Source organism: Crinia signifera, unplaced genomic scaffold (assembly GCF_055691185.1).
Source record: "Crinia signifera unplaced genomic scaffold, ASM5569118v1 HAP2_SCAFFOLD_74, whole genome shotgun sequence".
Lineage (NCBI taxonomy): Eukaryota > Metazoa > Chordata > Amphibia > Anura > Myobatrachidae > Crinia > Crinia signifera.
In genome coordinates, this window is record NW_028142643.1 from 129,543 (window position 1) to 142,500 (window position 12,958).

The following is a 12,958-nucleotide window of genomic DNA, read 5'->3' on the forward strand; positions in this document are numbered from 1 at the left end:
GAGGAAAATGGGTAAGTAACCGTGAAGTAAAATGTGAAGCATTGGTTGTTCAGTGGTAGAATTCTCGCCTGCCACGCGGGAGGCCCGGGTTCGATTCCCGGCCAATGCAGTACTCAAGTTTTACTGAAATTATGGTATATTTTGTTAAAGAGTGTCTGGCTCTTTGCTTTTTGGTGGTGCAGGTATATAATTCCACATACAATAAATTAATGTTAGAATCTTGTGGTTTAGTGGTAGAATTCCCACCTGCCAAGAGAGAGGTCTGGATCTGAAAAGGGAATAAACACCAAACAAATGTTGTACTAAAAGCATATGACTCTTAGCTTGGGAGTTTTATTTCTATTGACTAAGCTGGCCAGGCTTTGTTACAGTGTTGTAGCATCAAGGCAAGGCAACGCTTGCTCTTCAATCTACACTATTAAACCAAAGCAAAGTTTCCACATTCAGTAGATCCTGATATTCCTGCATGGTTTCACCCACTGATGTACACCTGAAACAGCGATATATTTTGTTAAAGAGTGCATGGCTCTTTGCATTTTGGTGGTGCAGGCATAGAATTCAACATACAATGATTTAGTGGTAGAATCTTGTGGTTTAGTGGTAGAATTCTCGCCTGCCATGAGGGAGGCATGGATCTGAAAAGGGAATAAACACCACCCAATGTTGTGCTCAAAGCAAATGACTCTTAGATTTGGAGTCTTATTCGCTATTGACTCAGATAGCTAGGCTTTTTTACAGTGTTATGGCATCATGGCAAGGCAAGGATTGCCCTTCAATCTATAAAACCAAAGCAAGGTTTCCACATTTAGTAGATCCTGAGATTCCTGCTTGGTTTCACACACTGATGTACACCTCTTTTAAGTTTCAAATAAAACACGTTTGGTTGTGTAGTGACAGAGATCTCGCCTGTAGAATTCTGGGAAAAAAAAACGCCCAACGTGGGGCTCGAACCCACGACCCTGAGATTAAGAGTCTCATGCTCTACCGACTGAGCTAGCCAGGCTTGGTTACTGTGATTTGACAAAAAGGCCACTCAAGCCAAGGAGTGCAATACAAGCTATTAAAGTAGATCTAGGCTACCACATTCAGTACACTGAGATGCATGCTTGGTTTCACACAATGAGGAAAATGGGTAAGTAACCGTGAAGTAAAATGTGAAGCATTGGTTGTTCAGTGGTAGAATTCTCGCCTGCCACGCGGGAGGCCCGGGTTCGATTCCCGGCCAATGCAGTACTCAAGTTTTTCTGAAATTATGGTATATTTTGTTAAAGAGTGTCTGGCTCTTTGCATTTTGGTGGTGCAAGTATAGAATTCCACATACAATAAATTAATGGTAGAATCTTGTGGTTTAGTGGTAGAATTCCCACCTGCCAAGAGAGAGGTCTGGATCTGAAAAGGGAATAAACACCAAACAAATGTTGTACTAAAAGCATATGACTCTTAGCTTGGGAGTTTTATTTCTATTGACTAAGCTGGCCAGGCTTTGTTACAGTGTTGTAGCATCAAGGCAAGGCAACGCTTGCTCTTCAATCTACACTACTAAACCAAAGCAAAGTTTCCACATTCAGTAGATCCTGATATTCCTGCATGGTTTCACCCACTGATGTACACCTGAAACAGCGATATATTTTGTTAAAGAGTGCATGGCTCTTTGCATTTTGGTGGTGCAGGCATAGAATTCAACATACAATGATTTAGTGGTAGAATCTTGTGGTTTAGTGGTAGAATTCTCGCCTGCCATGAGGGAGGCATGGATCTGAAAAGGGAATAAACACCACCCAATGTTGTGCTCAAAGCAAATGACTCTTAGATTTGGAGTCTTATTCGCTATTGACTCAGATAGCTAGGCTTTTTTACAGTGTTATGGCATCATGGCAAGGCAAGGATTGCCCTTCAATCTATAAAACCAAAGCAAGGTTTCCACATTTAGTAGATCCTGAGATTCCTGCTTGGTTTCACACACTGATGTACACCTCTTTTAAGTTTCAAATAAAACACGTTTGGTTGTGTAGTGACAGAGATCTCGCCTGTAGAATTCTGGGAAAAAAAAACGCCCAACGTGGGGCTCGAACCCACGACCCTGAGATTAAGAGTCTCATGCTCTACCGACTGAGCTAGCCAGGCTTGGTTACTGTGATTTGACAAAAAGGCCACTCAAGCCAAGGAGTGCAATACAAGCTATTAAAGTAGATCTAGGCTACCACATTCAGTACACTGAGATGCATGCTTGGTTTCACACAATGAGGAAAATGGGTAAGTAACCGTGAAGTAAAATGTGAAGCATTGGTTGTTCAGTGGTAGAATTCTCGCCTGCCACGCGGGAGGCCCGGGTTCGATTCCCGGCCAATGCAGTACTCAAGTTTTACTGAAATTATGGTATATTTTGTTAAAGAGTGTCTGGCTCTTTGCATTTTGGTGGTGCAAGTATAGAATTCCACATACAATAAATTAATGGTAGAATCTTGTGGTTTAGTGGTAGAATTCCCACCTGCCAAGAGAGAGGTCTGGATCTGAAAAGGGAATAAACACCAAACAAATGTTGTACTAAAAGCATATGACTCTTAGCTTGGGAGTTTTATTTCTATTGACTAAGCTGGCCAGGCTTTGTTACAGTGTTGTAGCATCAAGGCAAGGCAACGCTTGCTCTTCAATCTACACTATTAAACCAAAGCAAAGTTTCCGCATTCAGTAGATCCTGATATTCCTGCATGGTTTCACCCACTGATGTACACCTGAAACAGCGATATATTTTGTTAAATAGTGCCTGGCTCTTTGCATTTTGGTGGTGCAGGTATAGAATTTAACATACAATGATTTAGTGGTAGAATCTTGTGGTTTAGTGGTAGAATTCTCGCCTGCCATGAGGGAGGCATGGATCTGAAAAGGGAATAAACACCACCCAATGTTGTGCTCAAAGCAAATGACTCTTAGATTTGGAGTCTTATTTGCTATTGACTCAGATAGCTAGGCTTTTTTACAGTGTTATGGCATCATGGCAAGGCAAGGATTGCCCTTCAATTTATAAAACCAAAGCAAGGTTTCCACATTTAGTAGATCCTGAGATTCCTGCTTGGTTTCACACACTGATGTACACCTCTTTTAAGTTTCAAATAAAACACGTTTGGTTGTGTAGTGACAGAGATCTCGCCTGTAGAATTCTGGGAAAAAACACCGCCCAACGTGGGGCTCGAACCCACGACCCTGAGATTAAGAGTCTCATGCTCTACCGACTGAGCTAGCCAGGCTTGGTTACTGTTGTGTGACAAAAAGGCCACTCAAGCCAAGGAGTGCAATACAAGCTATTAAAGTAGATCTAGGCTACCACATTCAGTACACTGAGATGCATGCTTGGTTTCACACATTGAGGAAAATGGGTAAGTAACCGTGAAGTAAAATGTGAAGCATTGGTTGTTCAGTGGTAGAGTTCTCGCCTGCCACGCGGGAGGCCCGGGTTCGATTCCCGGCCAATGCAGTACTCAAGTTTTACTGAAATTATGGTATATTTTGTTAAAGAGTGGCTGGCTCTTTGCTTTTTGGTGGTGCAGGTATAGAATTCCACATACAATAAATTAATGTTAGAATCTTGTGGTTTAGTGGTAGAATTCCCACCTGCCAAGAGAGAGGTCTGGATCTGAAAAGGGAATAAACACCAAACAAATGTTGTACTAAAAGCATATGACTCTTAGCTTGGGAGTTTTATTTCTATTGACTAAGCTGGCCAGGCTTTGTTACAGTGTTGTAGCATCAAGGCAAGGCAACGCTTGCTCTTCAATCTACACTATTAAACCAAAGCAAAGTTTCCACATTCAGTAGATCCTGATATTCCTGCATGGTTTCACCCACTGATGTACACCTTGGAGTCTTATTCGCTATTGACTCAGATAGCTAGGCTTTTTTACAGTGTTATGGCATCATGGCAAGGCAAGGATTGCCCTTCAATTTATAAAACCAAAGCAAGGTTTCCACATTTAGTAGATCCTGAGATTCCTGCTTGGTTTCACACACTGATGTACACCTCTTTTAAGTTTCAAATAAAACACGTTTGGTTGTGTAGTGACAGAGATCTCGCCTGTAGAATTCTGGGAAAAAACACCGCCCAACGTGGGGCTCGAACCCACAACCGTTAGATTAAGAGTCTCATGCTCTTCCGACTGAGCTAGCCAGGCTTGGTTACTGTGATGTGACAAAAAGGCCACTCAAGCCAAGGAGTGCCCTACAAGCTATTAAAGTAGATCTAGGCTACCACATTCAGTACACTGAGATGCATGCTTGGTTTCACACATTGAGGAAAATGGGTAAGTAACCTTGAAGTAAAACGTGAAGCATTGGTTGTTCAGTGGTAGAATTCTCGCCTGCCACGCGGGAGGCCCGGGTTCGATTCCCGGCCAATGCAGTACTCAAGTTTTACTGAAATTATGGTATATTTTGTTAAAGAGTGGCTGGCTCTTTGCTTTTTGGTGGTGCAGGTATAGAATTCCACATACAATAAATTAATGTTAGAATCTTGTGGTTTAGTGGTAGAATTCCCACCTGCCAAGAGAGAGGTCTGGATCTGAAAAGGGAATAAACACCAAACAAATGTTGTACTAAAAGCATATGACTCTTAGCTTGGGAGTTTTATTTCTATTGACTAAGCTGGCCAGGCTTTGTTACAGTGTTGTAGCATCAAGGCAAGGCAACGCTTGCTCTTCAATCTACACTATTAAACCAAAGCAAAGTTTCCGCATTCAGTAGATCCTGATATTCCTGCATGGTTTCACCCACTGATGTACACCTGAAACAGCGATATATTTTGTTAAAGAGTGCCTGGCTCTTTGCATTTTGGTGGTGCAGGTATAGAATTCAACATACAATGATTTAGTGGTAGAATCTTGTGGTTTAGTGGTAGAATTCTCGCCTGCCATGAGGGAGGCATGGATCTGAAAAGGGAATAAACACCACCCAATGTTGTGCTCAAAGCAAATGACTCTTAGATTTGGAGTCTTATTCGCTATTGACTCAGATAGCTAGGCTTTTTTACAGTGTTATGGCATCATGGCAAGGCAAGGATTGCCCTTCAATTTATAAAACCAAAGCAAGGTTTCCACATTTAGTAGATCCTGAGATTCCTGCTTGGTTTCACACACTGATGTACACCTCTTTTAAGTTTCAAATAAAACACGTTTGGTTGTGTAGTGACAGAGATCTCGCCTGTAGAATTCTGGGAAAAAAAAACGCCCAACGTGGGGCTCGAACCCACGACCCTGAGATTAAGAGTCTCATGCTCTACCGACTGAGCTAGCCAGGCTTGGTTACTGTGATTTGACAAAAAGGCCACTCAAGCCAAGGAGTGCAATACAAGCTATTAAAGTAGATCTAGGCTACCACATTCAGTACACTGAGATGCATGCTTGGTTTCACACAATGAGGAAAATGGGTAAGTAAACGTGAAGTAAAAAGTGAAGCATTGGTTGTTCAGTGGTAGAATTCTCGCCTGCCACGCGGGAGGCCCGGGTTCGATTCCCGGCCAATGCAGTACTCAAGTTTTACTGAAATTATGGTATATTTTGTTAAAGAGTGTCTGGCTCTTTGCATTTTGGTGGTGCAAGTCTAGAATTCCACATACAATAAATTAATGGTAGAATCTTGTGGTTTAGTGGTAGAATTCCCTCCTGCCAAGAGCAAGGTTTCCACATTTAGTAGATCCTGAGATTCCTGCTTGGTTTCACACACTGATGTACACCTCTTTTAAGTTTCAAATAAAACACGTTTAGTTGTGTAGTGACAGAGATCTCGCCTGTAGAATTCTGGGAAAAAACACCGCCCAACGTGGGGCTCGAACCCACGACCCTGAGATTAAGAGTCTCATGCTCTACCGACTGAGCTAGCCAGGCTTGGTTACTTTTGTGTGACAAAAAGGCCACTCAAGCCAAGGAGTGCCCTACAAGCTATTAAAGTAGATCTAGGCTACCACATTCAGTACACTGAGATGCATGCTTGGTTTCACAAATAGAGGAAAATGGGTAAGTAACCGTGAAGTAAAACGTGAAACATTGGTTGTTCAGTGGTAGAATTCTCGCCTGCCACGCGGTAGGCCCGGGTTCGATTCCCAGCCAATGCAGTACTCAAGTTTTACTGAAATTATGGTATATTTTGTTAAAGAGTGTCTGGCTCTTTGCTTTTTGGTGGTGCAGGTATAGAATTCCACATACAATAAATTAATGGTAGAATCTTGTGGTTTAGTGGTAGAATTCCCACCTGCCAAGAGAGAGGTCTGGATCTGAAAAGGGAATAAACACCAAACAAATGTTGTACTAAAAGCATATGACTCTTAGCTTGGGAGTTTTATTTCTATTGACTAAGCTGGCCAGGCATTGTTACAGTGTTGTAGCATCAAGGCAAGGCAACACTTGCTCTTCAATCTACACTACTAAACCAAAGCAAAGTTTCCACATTCAGTAGATCCTGATATTCCTGCATGGTTTCACCCACTGATGTACACCTGAAACAGCGATATATTTTGTTAAATAGTGCATGGCTCTTTGCATTTTGGTGGTGCAGGCATAGAATTCAACATACAATGATTTAGTGGTAGAATCTTGTGGTTTAGTGGTAGAATTCTCGCCTGCCATGAGGGAGGCATGGATCTGAAAAGGGAATAAACACCACCCAATGTTGTGCTCAAAGCAAATGACTCTTAGATTTGGAGTCTTATTCGCTATTGACTCAGATAGCTAGGCTTTTTTACAGTGTTATGGCATCATGGCAAGGCAAGGATTGCCCTTCAATCTATAAAACCAAAGCAAGGTTTCCACATTTAGTAGATCCTGAGATTCCTGCTTGGTTTCACACACTGATGTACACCTCTTTTAAGTTTCAAATAAAACACGTTTGGTTGTGTAGTGACAGAGATCTCGCCTGTAGAATTCTGGGAAAAAACACCACCCAACGTGGGGCTCGAACCCACGACCCTGAGATTAAGAGTCTCATGCTCTACCGACTGAGCTAGCCAGGCTTGGTTACTGTGATGTGACAAAAAGGCCACTCAAGCCAAGGAGTGCCCTACAAGCTATTAAAGTAGATCTAGGCTACCACATTCAGTACACTGAGATGCATGCTTGGTTTCACAAATTGAGGAAAATGGGTAAGTAACCGTGAAGTAAAATGTGAAGCATTGGTTGTTCAGTGGTAGAATTCTCGCCTGCCACGCGGGAGGCCCGGGTTCGATTCCCGGCCAATGCAGTACTCAAGTTTTACTGAAATTATGGTATATTTTGTTAAAGAGTGTCTGGCTCTTTGCTTTTTGGTGGTGCAGGTATAGAATTCCACATACAATAAATTAATGTTAGAATCTTGTGGTTTAGTGGTAGAATTCCCACCTGCCAAGAGAGAGGTCTGGATCTGAAAAGGGAATAAACACCAAACAAATGTTGTACTAAAAGCATATGACTCTTAGCTTGGGAGTTTTATTTCTATTGACTAAGCTGGCCAGGCTTTGTTACAGTGTTGTAGCATCAAGGCAAGGCAACGCTTGCTCTTCAATCTACACTACTAAACCAAAGCAAAGTTTCCACGTTCAGTAGATCCTGATATTCCTGCATGGTTTCACCCACTGATGTACACCTGAAACAGCGATATATTTTGTTAAATAGTGCATGGCTCTTTGCATTTTGGTGGTGCAGGCATAGAATTCAACATACAATGATTTAGTGGTAGAATCTTGTGGTTTAGTGGTAGAATTCTCGCCTGCCATGAGGGAGGCATGGATCTGAAAAGGGAATAAACACTACCCAATGTTGTGCTCAAAGCAAATGACTCTTAGATTTGGAGTCTTATTTGCTATTGACTCAGATAGCTAGGCTTTTTTACAGTGTTATGGCATCATGGCAAGGCAAGGATTGCCCTTCAATCTATAAAACCAAAGCAAGGTTTCCACATTTAGTAGATCCTGAGATTCCTGCTTGGTTTCACACACTGATGTACACCTCTTTTAAGTTTCAAATAAAACACGTTTGGTTGTGTAGTGACAGAGATCTCGCCTGTAGAATTCTGGGAAAAAACACCACCCAATGTGGGGCTCGAACCCACGACCCTGAGATTAAGAGTCTCATGCTCTACCGACTGAGCTAGCCAGGCTTGGTTACTTTTGTGTGACAAAAAGGCCACTCAAGCCAAGGAGTGCCCTACAAGCTATTAAAGTAGATCTAGGCTACCACATTCAGTACACTGAGATGCATGCTTGGTTTCACAAATTGAGGAAAATGGGTAAGTAACCGTGAAGTAAAATGTGAAGCATTGGTTGTTCAGTGGTAGAATTCTCGCCTGCCACGCGGGAGGCCCGGGTTCGATTCCCGGCCAATGCAGTACTCAAGTTTTACTGAAATTATGGTATATTTTGTTAAAGAGTGTCTGGCTCTTTGCTTTTTGGTGGTGCAGGTATAGAATTCCACATACAATAAATTAATGTTAGAATCTTGTGGTTTAGTGGTAGAATTCCCACCTGCCAAGAGAGAGGTCTGGATCTGAAAAGGGAATAAACACCAAACAAATGTTGTACTAAAAGCATATGACTCTTAGCTTGGGAGTTTTATTTCTATTGACTAAGCTGGCCAGGCTTTGTTACAGTGTTGTAGCATCAAGGCAAGGCAACGCTTGCTCTTCAATCTACACTATTAAACCAAAGCAAAGTTTCCACATTCAGTAGATCCTGATATTCCTGCATGGTTTCACCCACTGATGTACACCTGAAACAGCGATATATTTTGTTAAAGAGTGCCTGGCTCTTTGCATTTTGGTGGTGCAGGTATAGAATTTAACATACAATGATTTAGTGGTAGAATCTTGTGGTTTAGTGGTAGAATTCTCGCCTGCCATGAGGGAGGCATGGATCTGAAAAGGGAATAAACACCACCCAATGTTGTGCTCAAAGCAAATGACTCTTAGATTTGGAGTCTTATTCGCTATTGACTCAGATAGCTAGGCTTTTTTACAGTGTTATGGCATCATGGCAAGGCAAGGATTGCCCTTTAATTTATAAAACCAAAGCAAGGTTTCCACATTTAGTAGATCCTGAGATTCCTGCTTGGTTTCACACACTGATGTACACCTCTTTTAAGTTTCAAATAAAACACGTTTGGTTGTGTAGTGACAGAGATCTCGCCTGTAGAATTCTGGGAAAAAACACCGCCCAACGTGGGGCTCGAACCCTCGATCCTGAGATTAAGAGTCTCATGCTCTACCGACTGAGCTAGCCAGGCTTGGTTACTGTGATGTGACAAAAAGGCCACTCAAGCCAAGGAGTGCCCTACAAGCTATTAAAGTAGATCTAGGCTACCACATTCAGTACACTGAGATGCATGCTAGGTTTCACACATTGAGGAAAATGGGTAAGTAACCTTGAAGTAAAACGTGAAGCATTGGTTGTTCAGTGGTAGAATTCTCGCCTGCCACGCGGGAGGCCCGGGTTCGATTCCCGGCCAATGCAGTACTCAAGTTTTACTGAAATTATGGTATATTTTGTTAAAGAGTGGCTGGCTCTTTGCATTTTGGTGGTGCAGGTATAGAATTCCACATACAATAAATTAATGTTAGAATCTTGTGGTTTAGTGGTAGAATTCCCACCTGCCAAGAGAGAGGTCTGGATCTGAAAAGGGAATAAACACCAAACAAATGTTGTACTAAAAGCATATGACTCTTAGGTTGGGAGTTTTATTTCTATTGACTAAGCTGGCCAGGCTTTGTTACAGTGTTGTAGCATCAAGGCAAGGCAACGCTTGCTCTTCAATCTACACTATTAAACCAAAGCAAAGTTTCCACATTCAGTAGATCCTGATATTCCTGCATGGTTTCACCCACTGATGTACACCTGAAACAGCGATATATTTTGTTAAAGAGTGCCTGGCTCTTTGCATTTTGGTGGTGCAGGTATAGAATTTAACATACAATGATTTAGTGGTAGAATCTTGTGGTTTAGTGGTAGAATTCTCGCCTGCCATGAGGGAGGCATGGATCTGAAAAGGGAATAAACACCACCCAATGTTGTGCTCAAAGCAAATGACTCTTAGATTTGGAGTCTTATTCGCTATTGACTCAGATAGCTAGGCTTTTTTACAGTGTTATGGCATCATGGCAAGGCAAGGATTGCCCTTTAATGTATAAAACCAAAGCAAGGTTTCCACATTTAGTAGATCCTGAGATTCCTGGGAAAAAACACCGCCCAACGTGGGGCTCGAACCCACAACCCTGAGATTAAGAGTCTCATGCTCTACCGACTGAGCTAGCCAGGCTTGGTTACTGTGATGCGACAAAAAGGCCACTCAAGCCAAGGAGTGCCCTACAAGCTATTAAAGTAGATCTAGGCTACCACATTCAGTACACTGAGATGCATGCTTGGTTTCACACATTGAGGAAAATGGGTAAGTAACCGTGAAGTAAAATGTGAAGCATTGGTTGTTCAGTGGTAGAATTCTCGCCTGCCACGCGGGAGCCCCGGGTTCGATTCCCGGCCAATGCAGTACTCAAGTTTTACTGAAATTATATTATATTTTGTTAAAGAGTGTCTGGCTCTTTGCTTTTTGGTGGTGCAGGTATAGAATTCCACATACAATAAATTAATGGTAGAATCTTGTGGTTTAGTGGTAGAATTCCCACCTGCCAAGAGAGAGGTCTGGATCTGAAAAGGGAATAAACACCAAACAAATGTTGTACTAAAAGCATATGACTCTTAGCTTGGGAGTTTTATTTCTATTGACTAAGCTGGCCAGGCATTGTTACAGTGTTGTAGCATCAAGGCAAGGCAACACTTGCTCTTCAATCTACACTACTAAACCAAAGCAAAGTTTCCACATTCAGTAGATCCTGATATTCCTGCATGGTTTCACCCACTGATGTACACCTGAAACAGCGATATATTTTGTTAAATAGTGCATGGCTCTTTGCATTTTGGTGGTGCAGGCATAGAATTCAACATACAATGATTTAGTGGTAGAATCTTGTGGTTTAGTGGTAGAATTCTCGCCTGCCATGAGGGAGGCATGGATCTGAAAAGGGAATAAACACCACCCAATGTTGTGCTCAAAGCAAATGACTCTTAGATTTGGAGTCTTATTCGCTATTGACTCAGATAGCTAGGCTTTTTTACAGTGTTATGGCATCATGGCAAGGCAAGGATTGCCCTTTAATCTATAAAACCAAAGCAAGGTTTCCACATTTAGTAGATCATGAGATTCCTGCTTGGTTTCACACACTGATGTACACCTCTTTTAAGTTTCAAATAAAACACGTTTGGTTGTGTAGTGACAGAGATCTCGCCTGTAGAATTCTGGGAAAAAACACCACCCAACGTGGGGCTCGAACCCACGACCCTGAGATTAAGAGTCTCATGCTCTACCGACTGAGCTAGCCAGGCTTGGTTACTGTGATGTGACAAAAAGGCCACTCAAGCCAAGGAGTGCCCTACAAGCTATTAAAGTAGATCTAGGCTACCACATTCAGTACACTGAGATGCATGCTTGGTTTCACAAATTGAGGAAAATGGGTAAGTAACCGTGAAGTAAAATGTGAAGCATTGGTTGTTCAGTGGTAAAATTCTCGCCTGCCACGCGGGAGGCCCGGGTTCGATTCCCGGCCAATGCAGTACTCAAGTTTTACTGAAATTATGGTATATTTTGTTAAAGAGTGTCTGGCTCTTTGCTTTTTGGTGGTGCAGGTATAGAATTCCACATACAATAAATTAATGTTAGAATCTTGTGGTTTAGTGGTAGAATTCCCACCTGCCAAGAGAGAGGTCTGGATCTGAAAAGGGAATAAACACCAAACAAATGTTGTACTAAAAGCATATGACTCTTAGCTTGGGAGTTTTATTTCTATTGACTAAGCTGGCCAGGCTTTGTTACAGTGTTGTAGCATCAAGGCAAGGCAACGCTTGCTCTTCAATCTACACTACTAAACCAAAGCAAAGTTTCCACATTCAGTAGATCCTGATATTCCTGCATGGTTTCACCCACTGATGTACACCTGAAACAGCGATATATTTTGTTAAATAGTGCATGGCTCTTTGCATTTTGGTGGTGCAGGCATAGAATTCAACATACAATGATTTAGTGGTAGAATCTTGTGGTTTAGTGGTAGAATTCTCGCCTGCCATGAGGGAGGCATGGATCTGAAAAGGGAATAAACACTACCCAATGTTGTGCTCAAAGCAAATGACTCTTAGATTTGGAGTCTTATTTGCTATTGACTCAGATAGCTAGGCTTTTTTACAGTGTTATGGCATCATGGCAAGGCAAGGATTGCCCTTCAATCTATAAAACCAAAGCAAGGTTTCCACATTTAGTAGATCCTGAGATTCCTGCTTGGTTTCACACACTGATGTACACCTCTTTTAAGTTTCAAATAAAACACGTTTGGTTGTGTAGTGACAGAGATCTCGCCTGTAGAATTCTGGGAAAAAACACCACCCAATGTGGGGCTCGAACCCACGACCCTGAGATTAAGAGTCTCATGCTCTACCGACTGAGCTAGCCAGGCTTGGTTACTTTTGTGTGACAAAAAGGCCACTCAAGCCAAGGAGTGCCCTACAAGCTATTAAAGTAGATCTAGGCTACCACATTCAGTACACTGAGATGCATGCTTGGTTTCACAAATTGAGGAAAATGGGTAAGTAACCGTGAAGTAAAATGTGAAGCATTGGTTGTTCAGTGGTAGAATTCTCGCCTGCCACGCGGGAGGCCCGGGTTCGATTCCCGGCCAATGCAGTACTCAAGTTTTACTGAAATTATGGTATATTTTGTTAAAGAGTGTCTGGCTCTTTGCTTTTTGGTGGTGCAGGTATATAATTCCACATACAATAAATTAATGTTAGAATCTTGTGGTTTAGTGGTAGAATTCCCACCTGCCAAAAGAGAGGTCTGGATCTGAAAAGGGAATAAACACCAAACAAATGTTGTACTAAAAGCATATGACTCTTAGCTTGGGAGTT

General features: G+C 42.1%; 14 non-coding genes across 14 annotated transcripts; 9 read left to right on the forward strand and 5 right to left on the reverse strand.

The window, feature by feature from the left end:
* The first annotated feature begins 38 nt into the window (after nucleotides 1–38).
* On the forward strand, nucleotides 39–109 carry TRNAG-GCC (transfer RNA glycine (anticodon GCC)). The gene has a single exon. It is a non-coding gene; the product is annotated as a tRNA-Gly (tRNA).
* An 821-nt stretch (nucleotides 110–930) lies between these two features.
* TRNAK-CUU (transfer RNA lysine (anticodon CUU)) lies at nucleotides 931–1,003 on the reverse strand. Its single transcript has one exon. It is a non-coding gene; the product is annotated as a tRNA-Lys (tRNA).
* A 156-nt stretch (nucleotides 1,004–1,159) lies between these two features.
* TRNAG-GCC (transfer RNA glycine (anticodon GCC)) lies at nucleotides 1,160–1,230 on the forward strand. The gene has a single exon. It is a non-coding gene; the product is annotated as a tRNA-Gly (tRNA).
* An 821-nt stretch (nucleotides 1,231–2,051) lies between these two features.
* TRNAK-CUU (transfer RNA lysine (anticodon CUU)) lies at nucleotides 2,052–2,124 on the reverse strand. The gene has a single exon. It is a non-coding gene; the product is annotated as a tRNA-Lys (tRNA).
* Nucleotides 2,125–2,280: 156 nt separating this feature from the next.
* Nucleotides 2,281–2,351, forward strand: TRNAG-GCC (transfer RNA glycine (anticodon GCC)). The gene has a single exon. It is a non-coding gene; the product is annotated as a tRNA-Gly (tRNA).
* An 821-nt stretch (nucleotides 2,352–3,172) lies between these two features.
* TRNAK-CUU (transfer RNA lysine (anticodon CUU)) lies at nucleotides 3,173–3,245 on the reverse strand. Its single transcript has one exon. It is a non-coding gene; the product is annotated as a tRNA-Lys (tRNA).
* A 1,077-nt stretch (nucleotides 3,246–4,322) lies between these two features.
* Nucleotides 4,323–4,393, forward strand: TRNAG-GCC (transfer RNA glycine (anticodon GCC)). The gene has a single exon. It is a non-coding gene; the product is annotated as a tRNA-Gly (tRNA).
* Nucleotides 4,394–5,214: 821 nt separating this feature from the next.
* On the reverse strand, nucleotides 5,215–5,287 carry TRNAK-CUU (transfer RNA lysine (anticodon CUU)). The gene has a single exon. It is a non-coding gene; the product is annotated as a tRNA-Lys (tRNA).
* Nucleotides 5,288–5,443: 156 nt separating this feature from the next.
* On the forward strand, nucleotides 5,444–5,514 carry TRNAG-GCC (transfer RNA glycine (anticodon GCC)). Its single transcript has one exon. It is a non-coding gene; the product is annotated as a tRNA-Gly (tRNA).
* Nucleotides 5,515–5,800: 286 nt separating this feature from the next.
* On the reverse strand, nucleotides 5,801–5,873 carry TRNAK-CUU (transfer RNA lysine (anticodon CUU)). The gene has a single exon. It is a non-coding gene; the product is annotated as a tRNA-Lys (tRNA).
* Nucleotides 5,874–7,150: 1,277 nt separating this feature from the next.
* Nucleotides 7,151–7,221, forward strand: TRNAG-GCC (transfer RNA glycine (anticodon GCC)). The gene has a single exon. It is a non-coding gene; the product is annotated as a tRNA-Gly (tRNA).
* A 1,050-nt stretch (nucleotides 7,222–8,271) lies between these two features.
* TRNAG-GCC (transfer RNA glycine (anticodon GCC)) lies at nucleotides 8,272–8,342 on the forward strand. Its single transcript has one exon. It is a non-coding gene; the product is annotated as a tRNA-Gly (tRNA).
* A 1,050-nt stretch (nucleotides 8,343–9,392) lies between these two features.
* On the forward strand, nucleotides 9,393–9,463 carry TRNAG-GCC (transfer RNA glycine (anticodon GCC)). Its single transcript has one exon. It is a non-coding gene; the product is annotated as a tRNA-Gly (tRNA).
* A 3,200-nt stretch (nucleotides 9,464–12,663) lies between these two features.
* Nucleotides 12,664–12,734, forward strand: TRNAG-GCC (transfer RNA glycine (anticodon GCC)). The gene has a single exon. It is a non-coding gene; the product is annotated as a tRNA-Gly (tRNA).
* Nucleotides 12,735–12,958: the final 224 nt, after the last annotated feature.